Source organism: Bos taurus, chromosome 12 (genome assembly GCF_002263795.3).
Source record: "Bos taurus isolate L1 Dominette 01449 registration number 42190680 breed Hereford chromosome 12, ARS-UCD2.0, whole genome shotgun sequence".
In the NCBI taxonomy this organism is placed as follows: Eukaryota; Metazoa; Chordata; class Mammalia; order Artiodactyla; family Bovidae; genus Bos; species Bos taurus.
The window spans coordinates 32,584,168-32,600,621 of NC_037339.1; the positions used below are offsets into that span (position 1 = coordinate 32,584,168).

A 16,454-nucleotide genomic window follows, 5' to 3' on the forward strand; every position below is an offset into this window, starting at 1 on the left:
TGAGAATGAGAACATAAGCCATAAACTTGGAGGAAAATTTTGCAAAACACATATCTAATAAAGAACTGATATCTACAGTATGCAAAGAACTCTTAAAACTAAGAAAACAAAAATGAATTTCAGTTGTGCAAAAGGGAATTGCCTGGCAGTCCAGTGATTAGGACTCAGTGCTGTCACTGCTGGGAGTTTGGGTTCCATCCTGATTGAGAAATTGTCCCACAAGCCACTCAGTGTAGCCAGAAAAAAAAGAAAAAAAAATTGAGTGAAAGATCTGAAAGGACACCTCATCAAAGAAGACATATTAATACAAATGGCAAATAAATATATGAAAATATGATCAACATCATAGTCATTAGGGACTTGCAAATTAAAACAACAATAAGATATCACTGCACACTATTAGAATGCCTAAAATCCCAGCTACTGATCACCCCAAATGCTGGTAAGGATGTGAAGCAACAGGAACTGTCACTCACTGCTGATGAAAATGCAAATGGCACAGCCAGGGACTTCCCTGGTGGCCCGGTGGTTAAGAATCTGCCTTCCAATGAGGGGGGTACAGGCTGGATCCCAGGTCGGAAACTAATAGTCCATGTGCCATGGGTTTGGCAAAAAAAAAAAAACTGCTCAAGTCCATGAGCCTGTAAAATTCATTTGTTTAAATCATCTACAATGATTTATCCTTCTCTCAAGACTGACTTGGAAAATTTCCTTAAATTAGTGTTATTCTCACTGTTTTTGTTGTTGTTTTAATCACTTCAGTCGTGTCTGATTCCTTTGTGACCCCATGGACTGTAGCCTGCCAGACTCTTTTGTCCATGGGATTTCTCAAGCAAGCATGCTGATTGCTTTTTTGTATTATAAAGTCATTTTATCTCAGTTATAATTTTATTTTCATTTTAATGCTATGACTTTGCTGCAATGATCTGAAAAAGTTAATTTCAAAGAAGGATTATTTTCTCATTTTTATAATCATGTTCTTATATCCTGTAGAAAAATATTGTCTGAAATGTGAAGAAGTCTTTTCTGATTGGAAAATTTAAGAAAATCTTTTTTCTATAAAATGTTACATGCTTGAGCCCAAATCTTTCAGGACCCATTTTATTCTCTGTGAGTAGCAAACCAAGAAACGTTGCATTTTCTATCTTGACGCTGTATCTACACAATTTGCAACTGATTAAAATGAATAAGCACTCGTGTGTGTGTGTGTGTGTGTGTGTGTGTGTTAGTTGCTCAGTCATGTCCAACTCTTAGGGACCCAATGGACTGTAGCCCACCAGGCTCCTCTGTCCATGGGATTCTCTAGGGAATAGCATATACTTTGGGGAGCTTTTTGCCAGAATTAGTAAATTGCATTCTGTTAAAATGGCAACCCACTCCAGTGTTCTTGCCTGGAGAATCCCAGGGACAGGGGAGCCTGGTGGGCTGCCGTCTACGGGGTCGCACAAAGTCGGACACGACTCAAGTGACTTAGCAGCAGCAGCAGCGGCATCCTCATATAAGGGGCTTCCCTGGTGACTCAGACAGTAAAGAATCTTCCTGCAATGCAGGAGACCTGGTTCGATCCCTGGGTTGGGAAGATCCCTTGGAGGAGGGCATGGCAATCCACTCCACTATTCTTACCTGGAGAATGCCCATGGACAGAGGAGCCTGGCAGGCTGCAGTCCACGGGGTTGCAAAGAGTCAGACATGACTGAACAACTAAGCGCACATATCCTCATATAAACCTTCAAAAAGACACCATAGAAACAAGCTTTTTGTGAGTGATAAATGGGAAAAGGCAGAACTTTCTGCCCAGTCCATGTTTAAGATGAACAATGAATGATAAAAAATGATAATGTGGAGTGATAAAAAGGGAAATCATTTTGTTGAGGAAGATTTTGGGTGGAGCGACAGATCTGACAGCTAGGACAATTGCTATGTGATTTTGCAATTTAGTTCTCATTCATTTCTAAATTTCTTTTCCTCTGTCTATCTCTCTCTGCAGGATAGTTACAAGTGTTTCAATAGCAAGAAAGAGTCTTTTAAGTAATTCAAGCAGAATGACACCTGTGTCTCTTTGCGATTCATCCCACAATCATCTGTGTCTGTCTTTGTTGTCTCTGGAAAGACAAACACCATTCAGGAACTAAGCCCAGATTTGGAGCACTCCAAGGATAAGCATCAACATGCCTGAAGTCACCAGAGAAAGAAAACACAGAGAGGGGGGCCTCACGCTGGCCAGCAGCATATAGATTTGAGGTTTAAATCTACTGCTCACTTCCCTGGCATTTCCCCAAGCTGGCCCTTTGAATAACTGCTAAATAAGTCCAGATAATTGTCAGGTAACATGTTACTCCATACCTGATGGCCACTGTTAGCTAACTTTATATTTAAGCAGACATATGGTAGCTCAGCTGGTAAAGAATCCACCTGCAATGCAGGAGACCCTGGGTTAGGAAGATCCCTGGAGAAGAGTAGGCTACTCACTCCAGTATTCATGGGCTTCCCTGGTGGCTCAGATGTTAATCTGACTGCAATGTGGGAGACCTGGGTTTGAACCCTGGCTTGAGAAGATCCCCTGGAGGAGGAAATGGCAACCCACTCCAGCATGCTTGCCTGGAAAATCTCCATGGACAGAGGAGCCTGGCAGGCTACAGTCCATGGGGTCCCAAAGAGTCGGATACGACTGAGTGACTAAGCCCAGCACAACACATAATGGTTTTTAAAATAAAGTGTTTTCTTCACACAGGGAAAAAAAAAAAAAAAAGATATTGAACCTTAATTATCTGGGCTCTGTCAGCCCCCAGGGTCTAGGAAGCAGAGAGGGGAGGGGCAGAGAAAACACCCTCAACCCTCGAGTCCAACACGTGGCTGGAGTTTCAGAGGTTCCCCCACCCTTGGCTCCAACACCGACAGCTCTCAGTGGGGAGTTAGGAGGTTTCACCACCTAACAGGCTGACAGACCACATACATCACGGGTCTGTCTGCTCAGATCCAGTGTCTCCTTGGATGAATCCCTGCTCTCTTCCCCTGTCACAGCCTCACCCACTGCTCTGCCCTCCAGTGCTGTGCCGTCATTCAGAGCAATTAACAGGGCATCTGACACACCGGGAAGATCACGGGGAGCATTGTCAGACAGAAGCCCCGTCAACTGCCAGCAGCTCTGCTCTGCTGGGAGGGTTGTGATTCATGAGGGAGGGCACCCAGCCTGGCTAAAGGAACTGGGAGTTGGTGTGTTTGTTCCACTTCACACTGCATAGAAAACAGGGGCCGTGCCCTGCTGCCCCAGCCCCCAGCCCCCGCCTGGCACACAGGCAGGCCTTCCCTCCCCCAGAGGAGGAGGCCCAGGGCGCTGCCACTGCACTCCTGTTACTACCCCAGTCATCCTTCGCTCCATTCCGCTTCTCCCTCCAATATGAGGGTAGAAAAGTGGTGTCTGCCTGCAGCCCTGGGAGCTTTTGTTGGAAGGGGCCAGGGGGTGGAAAGTGTTCCTAATAGCACCTGTCCAGTCCAGCAGTCCCCACACTCCTCCTCAGTCACAGATTCCTTCTGAAATTCCTCCAGGCTGGAGCAAGACCCAGCAGTGTTGTCCCCCAAGCAGGGTCACTGAGAAACTACAGAGCTTCTTGAAAAGGCCAAACCCTACGCTCCTAAGAAGAATTGTGCCTCCCTGGTACTTTCCTGGTGGTCCAATGATAAAGACTTCATGCTTCCACTGCAGGGGACGTGAGTTCGATCACCAGTCAGGAAACTAAGATCCTACAAGCTGCATGGTGGAGCCAAAAAAAAAAAATGAGGTAGAGAGACCTAGTTGCTAGCCAACTGTTGTTCAGTCGCTCAGTCATGTCTGACTCTTTGTGATGCTGTGGACTGCAGCCTGCCAGCCTTCCCTGTCCTTCACCAAGTCCTGGAGTTTGCTCAAACTCATGGCCATTGAATTGGTGATGCCATCCAACCATCTCATCCATGGCCGCCCCATTCTCCTCCTGCCCTCAATCTTTCCCAGCATCAGGGTTTTTCCAATGAGTTGGCTCTTCGCATCAGGTGGCCAAAGTATTAGATCTTCAGCCTCAGCATCAGTCCTTCCAATGAATATTCAGGGTTGATTTCCTTTAGGATTGACTGGTTTGATCTCCTTGCAGTCCAAGGGACTCTAAAGAGTCTTGCCCCTTCTATTTTTCCTTAGTGACAGAACTACAGTATCACTAGGGGTGCAAAGACACCCAGAGAAAAGTCTACATTTCCCAGCTTCTCTTGAAACTGTGTGTGACTAAGGAGATACAAATGCAAGTATTGTGTAGGACTCTGGGAAGATTCATAAATGAAAGTTAGGTCAAGTGGGATCCTCCTTCCTGCTGCCTGGAACTTAGATAGCTGGTGCTCCATACCCATCCTGGACCATGAGGAAGACCCTGAGGGTGAGAGGTACACGCTAGCTAGAAGGGCAGAAAGATGACTGTTTCTTCAATCTCAGATTAGCAATAGAACTACCACTCCAGCCCGAGTTATTCTACACTGGACTTTTTTTGTTTTAATTCTTTGGCTTCATTTTTGAACAGTGTTAGGTTTACAGAGAGAAGGAAATGGCAACCCACTCCAGTGTTCTTGCCTGGAGAATCCCAGGGACGGGGGAGACTGGTGGGCTGCCGTCTCTGGGGTCACACAGAGTTGGACACGACTGAAGTGACATAGCAGCAGCAGCAGGTTTACAGAAAAAAATTGAGCAGAAAATTCAGAGAATTCCTCCTACCCACGGTTTTCTTGCTTAAATCAGAATTTTGCTTGAAAGTGGTACATCTGTTACCCTCAGTGAAGTAATATTGATACGTTATTATAAACTAAAGTCCATAGTTTACATCAGGTTCACTCTTTATGTTGTACATACTGTAGGTTTTGACAAATGAAAATGACAGGGATCCACCATCCCAGTATCATATAGAATAGTTTCACTGTCCTGAAAACCCCCTATGCTGCATCTGCTCATCCCTCCCTCCCTTGGAATTCCAGACAACCACTGATCTTTTTACTGTTTCCATAGTTTTGCCTTTTCCAGAATATGCTTAGATAATACGTAGCCTTTCCAGACTGGCCTCTTTCACTTAGTTATATGTGCATAAATCTCCTCCATGCCTTTTTGTGGCTTGAAAGCTCACTTCTCTTTATTGCTGAATTAGTATTCCGTAGCCTGGATGATGGCACCCCACTCCACTACTCTTGCCTGGAGAATCCCATGGATGGAGGAGCCTGGTAGGCTGCAGTCCATGGGGTTGCTAAGAGTCGGACACGACTGAGCGACTTCACTTTCACTTTTCACTTTCATGCATTGGAGAAGGAAATGGCAACCCACTCCAGTGTTCTTGCCTGGAGAATCCTGGGGACGGGGGAGCCTGGTGGGCTGCCGTCTATGGGGTCACACAGGGTTGGACACGACTGAAGCGACTTGGCAGCAGCAGCAGCAGCAGCCTGGATGAACCACAGTTTATCCATTCATCTCATAAAAGATTCCGGATTGCTTCTAAGGGACTTTTTAAATATGAGAAGAAACTTCCTGTTTATTGAAGCCGCTGTCATCTTGGAGTTTCTATTGTAGCCAAAAGTAGTAGTCCTAACAGACATGCTTCCATTTTAAGAAAGACTCAACCAAGTTCCAGCTAAACCTGTGCAGCCCCTCCCAGCCAGGCCGTCCCCCTGCGCACAGTGTCTCTAGGCCCCAACTCTGCCTGGGGGAGGAGGGAGGAAACAGCTAATCTTAGAATCCCAGTTCAGCAGAAACTTGTGGGGAGGGAGGTTTGTGCGGAGGGGACTTCAAAGGAATCCCGTGATGAAACAACAAGTCCTGCTTACCCTCCTGGGGCAAAAGTGAAGTGTGAGTCACTCAGTTGCGTCTGACTCTTTGTGACCCCATGGACTGTAGCCCGCCAGGCTCCTCTGTCCATGGGCTTCTCCAGGCAAGACTACTGGAGTGGGTTGCCACACTCTCCTCCAGGGGATTTTCCCGACTCAGGCAGGCAGATTCTTTACCATCTGAGCCACCAAAAACTTCACTAAATCATAACCAGGACAAAAAAAGATGACTTGCTTTCTCCAAACCTGGATTCCTCACCTCAGGGAAGAAGTCATGTGAAAAGAAGCCCTGAAATGTATTTTCCTAACTGGTCGAGAACTAATCTAGTCAGTGTCTGCCCCTTATCTACCACATGCCTTGCACAGTTGTGGGTTGGGTGGGCACGTTTCTTCTGCTGTAATCCTCACCTGTGCAAGGCACTGAATAGTGTTTTCCTGGAGCACCTGCTCGCCCTCTGGCAGGTCACTTGCCAGGTAGGCAGGTCTTCCTGTTTCTTCTCCTTCTTGGCTCCAGCCCAGTTGTGTCTAATGGTTCCTGTCGTTCAGGGAGGAGTCCTTGGCTTCTTACCTGGCCGAGGGATGACCTCCCTGACTTCTAGGTGCTGGTGCTTCTCGTTCCTTCTCCAGCTCATAACCCCCAACCCTTCAGACCCTGGGCACCTCTCCAGCTCTGACTGGTACCATCTCTCCTTGAGTGTTTACTCCTGGCCTCGCTTCCACTGGCTTACCTGGCCCCACCTCCTGTCCTCATCTCACCTGTCACACCTGACCGCACCGATTCAGGCCACACTCTGGATCTCAACCTCTGTTTAATCTCAGAGGTTGGCTTGTTGAGTCCAGCATGAACTGGGGCCACTTTCCTCTCCAACCAGCTTCCATGCTGGCTGCCCAACCCTCCTGAACCTCAGACCATTGTCCTATATAATCCTGGAACCAACAGTGTGTCTATACAAGGCAAGGAAGAGCAACAGGTAAAATATTTGGGAAAATAACACTGGCACATCTCTGCAAGACTTTTCCCAGCAAGGAGGGAAAAGGGTGCCAAATGAGAGCAGGCACTCTTGGAAGGGATTCACCATCATTTATCAATGTCCTATTCTATTTGATTAAGCTCTACACGACAGCCAAGGGATAAAACACAGTAGAGCATAAATGATAGATATGAAGAGAAACAGGAATTATTTAAGAGTTAATCTCAACAACAATAAAAATGCAAATTTCCTGGGCGCCTATTTTGTGCCAGATGCCTGTGCATTTACACGTCACTTCCCTTACCCCTCACACAAATTGCGTGAACTGAGGGTGGAGAGGCTGGGTTCTTTGATCAAGTTATAAAGTGGTGGGGTGGGAATTCCAGCCCAGATTTATCTAATCCGAATGTGGGCTAGTTGCTGAGTGACTGAAACCAGCAAGAGGCCCACGGAACACAGGGACTTTCCTGGCTCAGTCTCACTCTGATCGACTCTGTGCTCCAAGTATCCAGAGACTGTCTACAGAGGAGACAACTGGGATGCTTGTTAAGGAAAGGAAAAGAAAGATAGCTAAGTCATGTCCGACTCTTGTGATCCCATCAACTGTAGCCTGCCAGCTCCTCTGTCCATGGGATTCTCCAAAAGCATATCAAATGGCGCTTCCCTGGGAGCACAGTGGAAAAGAATCTGCCTGCCAATGCAAAAGACACGGGTTTGATCCCTGGTCCAGGAGGGTCCCACATGCAACTAAGCCTGTGTCACAACTCCTGAGCTTGTGCTCTGGAATCCGTGCTCCTCAGCAATAGGAGCCACTGCAATGAGAAGCTAGTGCACCCCAACTAGAGAAAGACCACATGCAGCAGCAGACCCAGCGCAGCCAAAAATGAAAATTAATACTTTTTTAAGTTAAAAAAAAGAGCACATCTAATGAATGAGAATATCTGGTGTTGGGGGTCCATGGATCCAAGTTGAGAATTTCTGGAACCTGCCAGTGATGAAAATTTCAAATTGCTATTTCTCCAGACTCCAATGAAAATGTAGACAGCTGTCCTCCTGATTCAGAGTGGTCAAACCATCCAGATGATGTTCAGGACGTGATGGCACAGGGCCCCCCAACTTTCAGGGTCCCTCTGCTGCTAACTATTGCCTGTCCACCCACTCCGGCTTCCATGATTGAAAAAGGACAAATGTTTCCCACCCCTTGTGATTCTGTCCTGGAGGCTTCATTTCCACTGACTTCTCTGTGCCATCTCTCCCCCTGCCTTCTCAGTGGGATTTTATGTGATATGTGCTTTCTCCTTTGTGAGGGGCACCCCAGTCAGCCCCCACTGGTCATTCATGCAGACTGAGAGGAGCTAGCTACAAAGGACTTGTACGTAATTGCAGACTGAGGACCGAGGAGTCACCTCTAATCCTGTTTATCCTAGAACAAAACAGAGGTCGGGGGAGGGCTTTCCAAGATACCAAAAAGACACAGACTAGACGCCCTCTCCGCCTTGACCCTCTCTCATGTCAGCCTGCAGAGAGTCAGCTCCTCAGCTTCCAGGGTGAGGACTGTTCATATCCCTGCCATCTGCAGTGGGAGGTGGCAGCACACGCATGCACCTGTGCACACATATGCATGCACACACATGTGCACATGTGTGCACACACTTTGGGGATCCTGCTTCTATGCTATGCTGATGCCTTGGGGTCCATCAGCTGCTTATGCTGCCCCTCAACATGGTTCTCAACTCCACTGCAACCCACACCCTCCGCTGGACATTACAGCGAGGAAGAGGTCTCAGCACTGGTTATAACCCATTGTTAGCTATGTTTTTGGTACATTGTGGGTGCTATTCCTTTCCTTCATGTGACATGTTTGCTGATATCTCCCCAGTCACTTTCAGCACTATTGAAATTCCTCTTTTGTGAAACTAAATAGCCAGAATTAAATTACTTGAGGTGCTCCTGTTACAGGCATTGATCTGGGACGGTAGAAGATGTTTTGCCCACGGGTCCCTGTTTCACCATAGTCCTTGTCAGTTTGCACCAGAACAGTGACGCCCTGACTCAAACCAGCTGGGAGCTTGAACACCACATCACATTTCATGCACTTTACTGAATCCTAATGTGGACCCGCTAAACACCCCTTGGCAATACAACAGGAAGATGTCTACTGGGTCAGAGTCCTCAAGGGACTGAGCCAGGAGGCATGGCTATTTCTTGGGTGAATTCAGCTTGTTCACAAGGCTGTTTGAACACTGCCAACACTTGAATATTTTGGAATTGCTTTCCCAACTGAGTAAAAAAGAAGAACCCAATTCTGTAACTATACACAAATACTACTCTGGGGTTTACCATAAGATCTTTGGTTTCAGTGGTAAAGGATCCACCTGCCAATGCAGGAGACATAGGTTTGATCCCTAATCCAGGAAGATCCCACATGCCGTGGGGTAACTAAGCCCGTGTGCCCAACCACTGAGCCGGGAGCTGCAACTGCTGAAGCCCGTGCGCCCTGGAGCTCGTGCTTCACAGTAAAAGAAGCCACTGCGGTGAGCAGCCCACCCACTGCGGCTAGAGAAAGCCCGTGGGCAGCGACAAAGACCCAGCACAACCAAAACTAAATAAATAAAGTTATTTTTTTAAAAGACCTTTGGTTTGAACTCAAAGTCAGATTCTGGACTCGATAGGTAAGTTTTTCGTGCTAAGCCATGTGACACTGGGATGTCCCCGGTGCTCCAGTGGCTAACACCGTGTGCTCCCAGTGCAGGGGCCCAGTGTCAGTCCCTGGTCAGGGGACCAGAACTCGCCTGCTGCAGCTAAGACCTGACCCAGCCACACAAACAAAGACACATGATTAAACGACTCCACATTGTCGAATGAGTCCATCTTCCAGAAGAGAAAAGACTCAAATCAACCTTGGTCTGAGGAAAACATTCGAAACAGCTTGTAAAGTAGCACAAGCAGTGAGCTACCTTTGGGTATGTGGGTGAAACGGGGTGGATAGGGACAGAACGAAGTGAAGATTTCCAGATTTCCACTTTACGCCTTTTTATAGTTTTACATTTTTCTGAACTACATAATACACCTGTTTCAAAAAAATAAAACTGGAAAATTCTGCTCCACCAGGTATATTTGACTCTGGCCATCTACACAGATGCGGTGATAGTGGTAAAGAATCCACTTGCCAATGCAGGAGACATAAGAGACACGGGTTCAGTCTGGTTGGGAAGATCCCCGGGAGGAGGAACTGGCAACCCATTCCAGTGTTCTTTCCTAGAGAATCCCGTGGACAGAGGAGCCTGGCAGATTACAGCCCATAGGGTCGCAAAGAGTCAGACATGCCTGAAGCAATTTAGCATGCAGATGCATGATACACCGCTATCATTACATTATATCACCCAATAACCAGCTTAACGCCAATGACTGAACATCGGACGGCACAAAACTCTTAATGTTTGCACGAGGTGGTGTGTAGAGTGGAGAGCGCGCGGGAGCAGTCATTAAAACAAGGCTCTGATTCCCGTGCTGCCACACTCTAGTTATGTGGTCAAAGCTGGTAGTCTTTCTGAGCCTCGGTTTCCTCCGAAAAGTGGAAATAATAGCTTCACTGCCTAATTTACAGGCTCCCTCGATGGCTGAATGAGGCAGCAGCCATGAAAAATGTGTGCAGGCTCCAGAAAGCTACACCAAAGCAAAGGTCAGTTACTAACAGAAATTCCTTTGCTTCTAAGGAGCTGCCACGTGGGCAGCGGGTCAATGACACGGGAGCCCAGCTCCGTCAGTCTTGAGGCTCCTGCTCCCCTCCTCTCCTGCCCCGCGGTCAGCAAGGAGGGATGAAACAAGACCACGGATGGCACAGAACGTTCAACCAGCTGCGGGGGTAGGGGAGTGGTGGGAGGTGGAGTGGCCCCAGTGACATGGACCCTGCAAGGTAGGGCCTCATGGGATCCGAGCAGGTCAGTTTGGCCTCTGCCACAAGCATGTAACACTGGGATTGTCAACCCTCTTCCGGAAGAACTTAAACAAACAACCTCTACCCTTAATGCTTGCATTTAAAGGAATATTTACAAACATCAGACTTCTGGTTCCCGGACAAACTCAGCATCAGCAAGATCACATTCTTGTCAGGGCCAAGTGGCCTCGTGCACTCATCTCTATGTCCAGCCTCCCAGCACAAACAGAAAAAGAACACATAAAATTCAAATTAATTGAATCCGATCCTTGGCAACCATCCACTCTCCTGTGACCTGGATAGTCCCTTAGCCCACTTGTGCTATAATTTCTGTGACTCTAATCAGCGTTACTAAGAGTAATAGAGGCAATGAGCAGTTTGGGGTTTTCCCCTTCATTTACTCAACTCACTTCAGAGTAACAACCAAGCACCTACTATGTGCTTGGGGCCCAGGGAAGAGGCATGAAGGGGTCAGAGGAGGCTCCATGGAGGAAGGAGAATGTGCATCTGCTCTTGCAGGCAGGCTAGGAGCTTGACGGGCAGGAGTTCCATGTGGAAGGAGCACACGAATGCGGGCCTGGAGACAGAACAGACAAACCGTGTTTAGGGTCGATGAATGCACGAGGTCTGGTAGGAACCAAGAGAAGAGTGTGTCGGGAAACACATACTGCCACTCTAGACGGGCAGGTAAGACTCGACCATGACTGACAAGGGAGGATCCCACCGCCTCCAACAGGCTTGAAGTCGACCTGCAGAGATCAAGCAGGGAGGCGCAGCGGCCTTCCTTCCAGAGGAGAGGGTGGAGGGACGAGGGGGAAGAACAATGCTGATGGGCTGCTCCGACCGTCTGCACAAGTTTTCCCCCACTTGGAGTCTTCCATGGCTCCGGATCCTGACCATCCTTCCAGTGGGCGTTCGGATGTGCGTGTCAGTGTGAGGGAAGTGACGTGAATGCCTGTTTTCGAGCATCTAAATCTGTCAGCAGTTGAATGACTTCACTTGGAATCCCTTCATGGAATGAGTATTGATATTACTCACACAGATACTCCTTTCAAATACCCGGATGGCTGGGAGAAGAGAGAAGCTGACTCTGGGGCCAGTAATAGGCCTCTGAGACCTGAGCGTCTGTTACAGGCTCCTCCTCCTAAAATGCAATCACAGGTGAGCATGCTGGCTTCTTAAAGTGCACTGGGGAATGGGGACAATGAAGAGGGGGACTGAGGAAGGGGTGCTCCCGGACTGCACCCCATGGGGTGTCATGAAGACTCATGAGTTAAACTGTCCTCGGTCCTAATCGTCTGATACAGCCGGTCATTCAAGCAACCCCAAAATCGTTGGTCAGGTGCCTCCTTCTTGCTTGTTCGTGGCACTCAGGGTTTTCAGCGCACCCGAGAAAGAGAAAAGGGAATCTTGTAAAATGTTCATTTTTTTTTAACCTTCTGAAGCATGAAATTAAAAAAAAAAAAAAAAAGTGGCCTGCTTTGTGCCAAAGGAACCACGCCTTCAGAAAGATTCAATGATGCTGTTCAGGTGGTCATGTTGAGAGTCTGAAATGCGAATGAAGTATGTTATTTTCTAAAAGTGACTTTGCCAATAAAGGTTGGGCTTTGGACAAAAGAACCTAAAAATATTACAGCTGGGTTAAAGGAGACGGGCAAGACATGACAGCTGAATAACATGATGCGACTGGATCTCCTGCCACAGGGAAAAGACGCCGTAAAGAACATGACTGGACGCTAACTGCATCCTCGTCAGTGTCACAATGAGAGGCCTCTGCCCTGTCGGTTCACACGCCTCTTCAGGAGCTTCCTGGGTGAAATCGGAAGAAAGAGACAGACACCTCAGACTGGTAGGCAGCAGGTTTAATAAGCAAGGGAACTCACGTGGCGTCTGGAGCGGCTGCAAGACAACAAGATCTCCGCCCCGCCCTCGAGAATCTTGAAAGCTTACCCAGAGGCCTCAGCTGGGTGCAGTCAGACGCACAGTCCAGATGGTCTGGACACATCACTGTCTCAAGCCTAAGTCCCCTGCAACTTCTTGGAGCAGGGAGGACAAGCAAAGGGCACATTCCAAGGACAGGGGGCAGGGTGAAGGACCTCCAGTTGCCCGGGGCCAGCTGTCAGGTCAAAGCAGAAGTCAAATCTTCCTGGGGACCTTCTCTAGAACTGCACCCTCCTGATCGGCTCTCACAGGCTCATGTGCCCTCTCTCGCACAGTGTGCCCTGCATGGTCAGCGAGGGTCCCAATAACCATAGGTGGCTCCTCTGGAGGCAAGCTGGCAGCTTTGAAGGCAGACGTCACCACAGCCATGCAGCCACGTGCAAGAGAAAGTATGGATTAAGACAGTCATTGCTGGAACTTCCCTAGCAGTCCAATGGCTAACACACCATACTCCCAATGCAGGGGACCTGGGTTCAATCCCTGGTCTAGGAACTAGATCCCACATGCTGCAACTAGATCCTACATGCCACAAGTAAGACCCGGCACAGCCAAATAAATAAATAAATATGGCCTTGGCCATCGTCACATTTACCTTTAGGGTGGGAAACAACCCTCTGCACCACGCAGTCACCATTCAGTGGGTGCAGTGGCTTTTGCCACCTTGGTGTCAGAACCCCTACCAACGTTTGGAGTGAGCCTTCACCTCAAAGTTCTGGGTGGGAGGCAGGGACCACCTGCCAAAGCAGATGCTGAAAATGTCAGATATTTTCTTGGCCTCTGTCTAACTGTGCAGCCCCCACGGTTGTTCTCTAGCTCACCCAGTGATTCTGTGGCTTACTTAAAAGCCTTTTAATAAACCCCTGCCACCTTTGTTTTTTTCAATCAGCCAGAGTCTTTTCTATTGTTTGTAAATGAAAACCTTGACAGGTGTACCATGCAATAGTCAAGGTCAAATGCTTCATCAGGAGAATGGTAGCAGCTTCCAGGGGTGCCTGCAGGGGGATGATTGGCTTGGAAAGAAGTACAGTACAGTGGTTTTCATATCAGAAAGACTTGGACTTGACTCTCAACTGTGCCACTCTACCTGCTGAGAGGCTTATGAGAAAGTTAATGAACCTCTCTGAGCCTCATTTTCCTCATTTGTCGAATGGGGATGAAAACAATGAGTTACTCTAATAGAATCATTGGGAGGATTAAATGAGTGAGTGCACCTAAATTACTATATGTGATTGGCTAAATTACTCATGTGTCAACTTGACCAGGCCATGGCGTATCCAAATATTTGCTCCAACGTTATACTGGGCGTGTCTGGGAGGGTGTTCCTACATGAGATTAACATGTGATTCAGGAAAGCAGATTGCCCTCCCTGGTGTGGGTGGGCCTCATCCAATTAGTCAAGGCCTAAATAGACTAGAAAGGCTGACCCTTCCTTAAGTAAGAGGGAACTCCTTCCAGCCTGACTGCCTGGAGCTGGGACATTCATCTTTTCCTGCCTCTGAACTCAGACTGAAACACTTGCTCTTGGATCTTGAGACTGGCTGCTTCAGACTGGAAACACACCGTCAGCACTGCTGGGGTCCCAACTCGCTGATGGCAGAACTTCTCAGTCTCCGTGATTACATGAGTCAGTTCCTTGTAATAATAGTCATAAGAGGGACTTCCCTGGTGGTCCAGTGGCTAAGACGCCATGCTCCCGGTACAGGGGGCCTGGGCTGGATCCCTGGTCAGGGAACTAGATCTCACATGCTGCAACTCAGAGCTTGCATGCCACAGGTAAAGATCCTGTGCCATAACTAAGACCCAAATAAATAAATATTTAAAGTAATGATAATAAATACAAATACATCTTTATCTTGGTTCTGTTTTTCTGGAGAACTCTAAAACCGTAATACATGGAACACAGTGCATATTCAGTAGTTATGGTAGGTAATTGTTGTTTATTATCTTATTATCATGCTACAAAGATATAACCAGCACACAGATCACCAATGGCCTCTCAAACATTGGGGCAGAAGCCTCATATTTTCTCCATCTGGAGAAATTCATTGGCCTTTCTTTTTAAACCTTTTTCTTTTCCCTCTCTCTTGCCCCCGACCCCAGCAAGTACACTCACCCTGAGCTGGGGCGGGGAGGCACTCTTAGCCCCCACTGTGCTCTGTGAAGCTCTGCTCCAGCAGTAAACCACTCTGCAGTGACCTGCTCACTGCCACAGCCTCTGGAAGCTGACCTGCAGCTCACCCCCTCCTCCCCTGCAAGGTGCTAACCTCCCGCCTCCTGGAGAAAAGAAAGCACATGAATCACCAGGGCTGCTGTGGAGGTATCTCCTCCAGGTGCCCGTCAGAGAAGAGTCTGGGGAGAACACACAGCCCTGGGGCCCGCACATGTTGGCCATGCCCATCACCCCAGCTCCCACCCACGGCCCGAACCCCCACCCCCACCCCCATAGCCTTCAAAGGCAGGAGCTCTCAGGGAAGGGCAGCCCCGCCACCTGGATGCAGCACCAGCCTCACCTGCCTCACCAGCCACAGCACCAGGCCAGTCCAGGCCCCTTGCTCGTGTGACACCCCTGCCTTCCCCCCTACAAGTCTGACTTCCCTGGTTAAACAGGAAGCCTGGGGTGGAGTCCAGGAGTCCGGACTGGGATCTTATTCAGAGCTTTCAAACAGGAGACAGCCTCAGGACTTCAGGGTGCTCGTGAAAATGCAGATTCCTCCTCCAGGGCTCAAATACTAGCAACAGGGTCCCAGGGATTCCCTCAGAGGTGATGGCAGGCCCTACGGAAGGCCAGGGAAGCAGCTTCTGAAATTCTTTCTTCTTCCTGGAGCCAGGCTTCCTGGTTCCTGGCTTAAATGAACTGAGGCCACTGTGTGACTTCTCTGAGCCTCAGTTTCCTCATCTGAAAGATGGGAATGATCGTAACGGTACCCAGAGGATTGTGGAGAAAATTAAGGTGCTAGCATATGGTAAAAGATCAAGAATTGTTAGGTATTATTATTGATTGAATAACTGCCCCTCAGCAAACCTTCTTTTTCCCAGATGTGAAGTGGGAAAAATCACATCATTCAAAGCAACTACTTATACCTTGTAGAGTGTTCAAGTATGCCCTTTCCTAAAACAACTTCAAAATATTAGTAGTGACAGGGAACTTCCCTGGCGGTCCCCTGGTTAAGAATCCATCTTGCAAACCTCAACATGAATCAGCCATAGGTATACATATATCCCCTCCTTTTTGAAGGTTTGACAGAAAGCAACAAAATTCTGTAAAGCAATTATCCTTCAATTGAAAAATTGAATTAATTAAAATTTAAAAAGAAAAAGAATCCATCTTGCAATGCAGAGGATGCAAGTTCGATCTCCAGTCTGGAAACTAAGATTCCACCTGCCACAGAGCAACCAAGCCTGCACGACGCTTGAGCCTGAGGACCACAGCTCGAGAGAGTCCAAGCACTGCTGCCATGAAAGATCAGGCAGGATGCAACAAAGATCCTGCATGCCACATGGTCAAATTAATAAATAAAATAAATGTTTTTTAAAAATTAAAACAACAACAACACAACAACAACCACAACTGAGTACCTCGTGTGTGTCAGACTCTGACAACAATTCTGCTTGACGGGTAGTGTTAGCTTCATTTTAAGATAAGGAAACTCTTCTTTTTTTCACTTTGCCCAAGTTCACAGGGGATTGACAACAAGGCAGGGTGTGAAGTTGGTCTCACTCAGGAGCCCACCTGTGCGGCCTCCTTAAGGCAGCTTGGTAACTGTTCTTTGGCAGGAGCT

General features: G+C 47.9%; 1 long non-coding RNA gene across 2 annotated transcripts in view; it reads right to left on the reverse strand.

Annotated features, from left to right (window-relative positions):
• Window positions 1–15,064, reverse strand: part of LOC104973577 (uncharacterized) — a 45,663-nt gene extending 30,599 nt beyond the window's left edge. The window contains exons 1-2 of one of the 2 annotated variants that reach the window (XR_009496710.1): window positions 14,789–15,064; window positions 11,145–11,311 (exon numbers count right to left, since the gene is read on the reverse strand). This is a non-coding gene — a long non-coding RNA (uncharacterized lncRNA). Of the gene's footprint in view, window positions 1–11,107; window positions 11,312–14,788 lie in introns of those variants that run through there. The other variant, XR_810210.4, reaches the window with a different exon arrangement.
• Window positions 15,065–16,454: the final 1,390 nt, after the last annotated feature.